The sequence below is a fragment of the Brachycentrus maculatus genome, unplaced genomic scaffold (genome assembly GCF_059751285.1).
Source record: "Brachycentrus maculatus isolate JH-2025_06_01 unplaced genomic scaffold, ASM5975128v1 h1tg000071l, whole genome shotgun sequence".
Lineage (NCBI taxonomy): Eukaryota > Metazoa > Arthropoda > Insecta > Trichoptera > Brachycentridae > Brachycentrus > Brachycentrus maculatus.
The window spans coordinates 1,328,507-1,337,220 of record NW_028280825.1 but is presented as its reverse complement, the minus strand read 5'-3'; the positions used below and the strand labels follow the sequence as shown (position 1 = coordinate 1,337,220).

Sequence of the window (8,714 nt, the reverse complement as noted above, 5' to 3'; positions counted from 1 at the left end):
CACTGCGAAGTAAAAGCGTTAACTTTCGTATAAAATCCCATCCTAGAGTGTTATCAAATAAATATTAGAGTGAAAAATCATAATTATTTTGATTTCCCTTAAAATCGAATACGGGACTTCAGAACTGTAGCCAAGCACTCTAACAAGTGCAGACAAAATATTGAAAAGCAAGATACCACATATTGAAATACACTTAAAAACATATTCGTTAGTTTTCGTACGTGTTAATAAATAAAACATAGAATTAATTTAATTATTTTTTGCTTTTTTTTTTAAATTTTTGGTCTTTAATCTGTAATATAGAAAAATTAGAAATGAATAAAGCAGTCAATAAAGACTTACCCATAATAAATAACCAACTAAATTTAACTTCGAGTCCACTTTTGAAAATATTCCCATTGTGATTCATTTGTCGTCTTTCTCTTTAAAATTTTTATATTTATACAAATGTCAAATCGTAATAGTTTTATTTTAATTTTAATCAATTTAATGCAATAATTTTATTTTTATTTTAATGACCTGATAATGGAATAATTTTCCATTATTAGGTGGTAAGGAGTGTTTTAATTTTTTTAATTATAAATCAAACTTTTATTATACAACAAACATTTATGAATCTGATTAAAAAAAACTGTATTGTATATTAAAGTACCGTATCCATGTGTGAATTGTACATTATTTTAAAGTACCGATATTTATCCATGAGAGTATTGTATATATTGTAATCTTGTTTTTTAGTTCTGATTCCGATGTGAAATCTCGGTAAAATGATAATAACTTAAAACATAATGTGGCATTTCGGATGACTTCATTGTCAGAATCTCGACTATCAAACATCTGACATTGCGGAAGACTTGTGAATACGCCATACTTGGATAATATACGTAATACACATACCTCAATACAACGTTCGGCCGAGCCAGCGCAAGGACGTTATACTTCTGGCAACAATAAGGTATACAGTATTATGCTGTACCTTACAGTAATGTATATGTATATATAATATATACACACTCAAAATGTTGTAAAAAAATTGTCTGGTCAAATTATAAGCTTAAATAATAAAAATGAAAATGATATTTTCTGGCGTTTCTTGTGTGTGTGATTATAATCCAGGATTCGGACCTCACATTCTACATAATAAAAGACTTTCTGCTTACTAAAAAGCTTCTTATCATCTCACCAATAGATGAATCTAGTAAAGTTCTAGAATTATGTTTCTAAATTGGTTCATATATATACAACTTCCAAGAATTTAAGTAGTGTGGTTGTCAATAATGGGTAGAATTGGTGAATGCTACACTTGGTGTTGGTGAAAGTGATCACTTAAACCAGCCTATGACGGTCGTCAGCCCCGTAAATGCCCAGACTTCCATATTCTTCTTCATCTTTGATAAGATATCAAAAAAACAAATATATACATATGTATATATATATTTTTTTTTGACATCTCATCAAAGATGAAGAAGAATTTAGAAACCTTGTTCTTGAATCACTAGAACTTCACTAGAGACATCTATTGGTGAGATGTAAAGAAGCTTTTTTTGGACACACTCAAAATGTTGTATATACATATATATATATATATATATATATATATATATATATATATATATATATATATATATATATATATATATATATATATATATATATATATATATATATATATATATATATATATATATATATATATATATATATATATATATATATATATATATATATATATATATATATATATATATATATATATATATATATATATATATATATATATATATATATATATATATATATATATATATATATATATATATATATATATATATATATATATTTATGTATATATATATATATATATATATATTTATATATATATATATATATATATATATATATATATATATATATATATATATATATATATATATATATATATATATATATATATATATATTTAAATGTATATATATATATATATATAATTAAGGGTGTGTGTGTGTGTGTGTGATACGAATAAATTGAAAAATGCATCGGAATCCGCGTTATGCTGTTTCTATTTCTGACAAGATTACAGTATAATTTACGAAAACAAAAAGATAAGTATTTCTATAAAAAACAAGAAAAAACGCTGTATCACAGTTAAAACCACTTTTTTTCACTTATTTTAACGGTTCATTATTATGGGCGAACAGCATCTAGACTTTTTTCTCATCCAAATTAATTTCTAATTACTATCTGGCCACTTCTATAAATAGTTCTAGTTCGGTACAAACGAGACAAATCTCGTTTAACCGTATTGATTGGCTAGAATATATTACTTCTAGCCGATAAACTTGCCGATATACGAATCCCTGCGTACATGGGTAGATACTAATCGAGTTGATTATACAGAAAACTCCTAAAGAGACTATTCAATGCTTTAACAAGGATATAATAAAACGTTATAAGGAAGCTATCTAAGTCAAAATGTTTTTGACATTTAAAAGAATTTAATATATGCTGTTAAATACAGGCATTGAGAGTATTAGCTGAGTGTATTTACATCTTTCGATTCCTAAAGAAGAAAAAAAGAATGCAATAAACCATTAATAAAAATAAAAAAACATATATGCAGTGATAACCGCGTTTGACTACCACGCTGGAAGATTCAGGATCGATTCCCAGAAGGATTAAAAGAAAGTGTAAGCGAATTATTATTGGAATTTTCATTTTAAATCGCTCTGATACTTGAAGTGCACGACTGATCACCTTGCCTTCATATAATACGCGATTAATATAAACGCTGTATGGATTAGATGCAGTGACCTATGCACCATTCAGATTTAAAAGATGTGTATAAATATATATTAAATTCATTTCGCTGTTAAAAATACTGTGTATACACAACATAAATATTAATAAATTCAAAATTCAAACCCTTATTCCCACCCCAATAGTGCATAGGGCACTGCATCATATAAACGCACTGTTATCTTGATCGTTAACACACAAAGGAAAGGTGATCAGCCCTCCGCTTCAGGTACCAGTCCAGGGTAATATGAAATAAATATTAGAGTAAATAAATACGTAATAATATTAAATCTTTAAATCCGCATATATGGTATGTACTAGTATGTATGTTTGATGTGTGTCCACATTAGCTGTAGGCTATAAGAACTACCTTCAATAAGAGAGATCGCTCAGTCTTAACCGCATTCGCCAGAAGATAAAGGTATTTAAATAACTAATAATTATTTTCAATTATGCATATCATTGGATATGCAGGTCACTATCCCGTTAAAAATATGATCACAGATTCATTTTTCTGTTGCAGATTTGATCCATCAATATCTATTACCTTTTCTCAACCCGAACTCTTGATTTCAATTTCAATCTATCGGGAGCTTTTTGAAGTCGTTAATTTAATTTTCATTTTTTGTGAATTAACATTTTTACTGTTTCATTCATAATTCGTGAGTCTTTAGATAAACTGATTTTAAGTTGCAATCTCCATTTTTAAACCATTCAGATCGTACATAAAAATATATGTACAATATCACGCGTAGTTTTTAAATCAATGTTGTATCTGTTTTAATTGTTTTATTTTATTATTACTATACAGAGGTAAAAAAAATATTATTATTTAACAGATGGGTGATGTATTTGGGTAGATACTTGGCTGCGGAACAGGGGTCTCGGGCTCGATTTCCACAAATTACAAAATTAATTAAAGAAATAATTATTTTCATTTGGTTTTCAATGATTGTGATATATTTTTCAAATCTACCTTTCCTATCCTAACTATCTTACATATAGAAAAGCCTCTTATATTGCCTCTTGTATTGTGAGTTGTTCCTTATTTTAAAGCAGGCATAGGCAACCTTTCCTAGGTCTGGGGCCAAATTATCTTTCTGTCTCGGAATTAAGGGCCTTCTACTTGAAGTAAGAGACCATCAATATTGGCATTGGTATTGCTTAAGGATAGTCGCATAAAATTTGCGAGGTTTTCATTTTTTATTCTCAATTCAATTTTTGATTTAGTATTTTTCATCTTTAAAAAAAAAAAACGCTTGTGTATGCTGTCAAAAAAACAAATGATTTTTCTTTATAATTTTTCTCGTATTTATTCAATATTACCCTGGACTGGTACCTGAAGCGGAGGGCTGATCACCTTTCCTTCATGTGTTAGCGATCAAGATAATACTGCATTATATGATGCAGTGCCCTATGCACCATTGGGGTGCGAATAAGGGTTTAAAGAAAGAAGAAGAATTTTCTCGTAAATTTGTATTTATTTCGCCGAGATGATTGAGGGCTGGACAAAATAACTTGGCGGGCCGGATACGATCCGCGGGCTGGTGGTTGCCCATATGTGTTTAAAAGTAACGCTAAATCTATAGTGTATAATGTTTGATAATCTTACATCTTTACAAACAAAAAGCAGTTATTTTCATGCAAATGCCAGGTCGTAAGACCTGGTATGTTCAGACCATCTTTTTTCCAATCAAGTTAAGACACCTAAAACTAAGGATAAGGTTAAATAACCATATAATATATTCTAAAAGATACAAAAAAAAGAGAAAAATGTGAGAGAGAAAACAGAACGTGGACGACCGAAAAAGACTTGGCACAATCAGATCAATCAGAACCTAAAATCTGGCGGTGTCAAAAGTCTGCGTAATCGGAGGGCATGTATGACTAGATGTATGGATGTGAAGGAGGCGAGGAGTGTATGTCAGGACAGAAGAGTGTGGCGTTCCATCCTCTCTGCCTACCCCTGCGGGGAAACGGCGTGATGGTAGTAGTAGTAGTAGTAGTAGTAAAAGATACAACTGAAATCCAATGCTCGCGTCATTGTTGTTTTAATAATATTTACTTGCATAATGGTGTAACTCGCTTCTGAAGTCGACAGCATTCATTCCAAATAACAAAACATTCACAATTGCCTCCGATTGGAAACGTTTCATTTTCGTAATACTAACCACAATATGTCAACAGGTACAGAATTTCCTTTTGCGTCACTTTTTGTCGCAATTCTATTACGTTTAATTTGGGTAAACTGTAACGGCCCATCGCGTATACCTCACTTCTCCAAATCACGAAGAGAAGCTGTAATATCGAGGAATCTGTTTAGAAATGGAAAGTGATATAAACGAAATTATGCACACTTCATACATTTTATGAAGATTTTTGCTAATATAAACTTATTATTTTCAACCATAGATGTCGTCAAAGAAGTAGCTTCCAAAATTGAGTAGTGTGGTTGTCAATCATGGGGAAAAGGTTTTTTTTAATTATTGAGAAATATTTGTGTTTTTATTATTAGCACAAATATTTCCATTTTATACTATTTCTGTGAGCCTAAGCGGCTCATTATTAGAAATAGGTATAAAATTACGATAGAGGGGTTCGAACCGAGAGACTCTGACTTAACCCCTGACCCGTGGTTAGAGTCTGCGACACTAACCACGGGTCCACACCCCGACAAATGTGATCATTTTACCAGCCTAAGCCCTGTAAAAACCCAGACTTCCATATTCTTCTTCATCTATGTTGTGATTTTGAAAAAAAAAATAACTCCTTTGTAAAGAAACCCCTGATTTGTGAACAAGTGTGTACATATTTGCACACACTCAAAATATTGTGAACGTTTGTATTATTTTATATTCAATTTTCAATATACCAAATTCTTAGTTTCCTTTAAGATTCCTTTTCCATTAAAATTTAATTGATTAAAATTAATAATGCAACTTAGATATAATACTTAACTACATATCGCTCACTCCTTTCAAGAACGTCATAAATCAAAAAACTTAATTTTTCAGGAGAACGTTTTTAAGGTTTAAAAATAAAACACAATGTATTAAAAATACATATCAAGCCACTTATTGAACTTTTTACTGTGCAACAGATCTTTTTAGGTAATACCCGAAGGTTTTTTTTCCATTTGAAAAATATTTAGTGTATTTAAAAAAATAATTAAACGATACCTTTTCTTCAAAATGCAAAAATAACACTTTCTGCCCTGTAGCGGGTAAATATTAAGTTTAAAATATACCGCTTTTGCCGGGATATAGTACATTTTCTGGGCATTACGAAAACATGCACAACTCAAAATTGACGATTTTTGATTTATGACGTTCTTGAAAGGAGTGAGCGATATGAAGTTTCACCATAGCACAGCTAAGAGAAAATGCAAGTCATATAAAAATAATCTTAGGTACGATTTCATAACATATTGTAATCTTATCAAAATTTGAAGCACTACTTTGTGATTTTTCATTTTATTTCATGCAATATTTATACAAAATAGTATTGTAGATATCAGAATTAATAAGTCTTCGAACCCGGTCGATATTAAAATTAAGACATCATATGGTATGAAATAAAGTGATTTAAAAAAAATGTGTACATATATGTATATATATATATATATATATATATATATACATGTGTATATATATATATATATATATATATATATATATATATATATATATATATATATATATATATATGTTTATATATATAAACATATAAATATATATATATATATATATATATATATATATATATATATATATATATATATATATATGTATATATATATAATATATATATATATATATATATATATATATATATATATATATATATATATATATATATATATATATATATATATATATATATATATATATATATATATATATATATATATATATATATATATAAGTTGAATCCTTATTCTTATTAAGTTAAGTTATTCAAAAAAGAAAGATAGCACTGACATATGTAGAAACTGTTACTTTATAAGTTTTGTTCAATTATCTTCTCACTAGCGAATTATATCTATCAGTTTGCCTTCTTGGAGAAAATATGAAATGATTGAACCGATAAACATTTCACGATATCAATTAAAATTGCGTGGAATCCTGAGAACTTCTGCATAATAATACAAGAAGTGTATAATGTCATGTACCAGTAGTTGTACCTAGATATTATGAGATTGTCTTCCTCGTAAATCGAGTATGCGACCAATCTTTCTTAGCTATAAAAATACTTTCTCTCATCTGCAATTATGAAGGTACATATCATTTTTCTGATATTGTAACTCGTATTTAATAACTTATAATTATCAGAATGCATTATTGGGTACGGCTTTATTATTTAGTTTAAAACGTGATCAAATTATTTGAAATTTTTAATGAATGTTTTCAAAAAGGTTTTAATCAAATATTATTAAAAATTGAGTCAAATAGACTTGAATATTTCTGGAAAAAATATACATTATTTGATTATATGAACAAAGGAATTACTTTAAAATATTATTTTGTGTTTCCCAAGTACTTTTAAGTTTTTTAATGACTTCGAAAAGAGATGAAAAAGGGATTAAAATGAGGTCATTTTATTAATTCGAAATATTTTTCAGATTTATTTATAATAATATATCCATAAAAATAAAGAATTCGTATTGCAATATTTTTATCACATATATCATGCATCTCCTCATACATACTCGCCGATTATCCCGACTCCTAACCTGACCACTTTCAAGTATTTGAAAAACTTATATCGAACTATAATTTGAAATAAAAATCATGCCACGTTTTCCTCGGTCTTCTTTTGCTTCTATATCTAACCACATTTGCCTCATAAATTTGTAAAACTGTTTTTTTTTCACTCAGTAGTTCCACATACCCAAACCATTTAAACACACCTTTCTTAGTTTTATCGATAATACTTATCTCAACCTTGCATTCTTTCCTTGTATGACCCTACGAACATATATCATACGTTGTTTTGCCGCAAATTCGTATTTCGACGTCATTAAATCTACTTCTATCCGTCTTTTGCCAACTCCATGCTTCACATACATTAGGGTTGGGACTAGGACTCCGCTGCGTACTGCCAGTTTAGCTGTATAAATAAAAGATATAAATTTATCGATAATATATATAGTCTCATTAACTGTTCCGGCAGTCATTTTGTGGTAATATCTTTTAATTTTTAATTAGGTTTTATTTGGTAAATATCACTATTTTTTACACCATAACGGTGTTTGAAATGACGCAGAATCCATCAAAACACGTGTCACAATAGATTTTATCAAATAGTGGTATTAAACCAAGTAAAACTTGAATTAAAAACGGATAGAATATAGTCACTTACTTTATTTTAAATATCTGTTTACTATATTGACATTTTAAAGAAACGCTTTCATTGTGAATAATATTTTCTTCAAAAATATGGCTTTAAAGGTTATAATACGATAAAAACAAATATTGTACCTGGTCCAATATATCGTACATAGATCCCCTTTTACTAGAAAGTAAACACCGTTATTTGATTGCACTGTTATTTCAAAAATTATATATTCGTAAGTAATAAATATTTAACTGTATCGAATTGAGTTAAACCTAGAAAAAAAGTACCTCTAGTGTTTTAAATATTAACTATTATAGCGGTTCATGACCCGTAACCGATCTCTTTATGTTGCTACTAAATTTTAATTTTGTACCGCTTCCTAGTTTGCGATAATTGATTAAAATTTACAATCTTAATATAGTAAAATATAGAATAGTAGTGATTTTATCCATCTATTTTCTCCGCCTCCATAGTGTAGTGATTAGCGCGCTAGGCTACTATACTGGAGGTCCCGGGTTCGATTCCCAAAAGGGTCAAAATGGATATTAGTAATTTTTCAGTCTAATATTCATTTAATATTT

At 28.4% G+C, this 8,714-nt stretch overlaps 1 long non-coding RNA gene across 1 annotated transcript; it reads left to right on the top strand.

Annotated features, from left to right (window-relative positions):
* Positions 1–444: 444 nt before the first annotated feature.
* On the top strand, positions 445–1,079 carry LOC148311175 (uncharacterized). The gene is made up of 2 exons (XR_015837301.1): positions 445–551; positions 739–1,079. It is a non-coding gene; the product is annotated as an uncharacterized LOC148311175 (long non-coding RNA).
* The last annotated feature ends 7,635 nt before the right edge of the window (positions 1,080–8,714 follow it).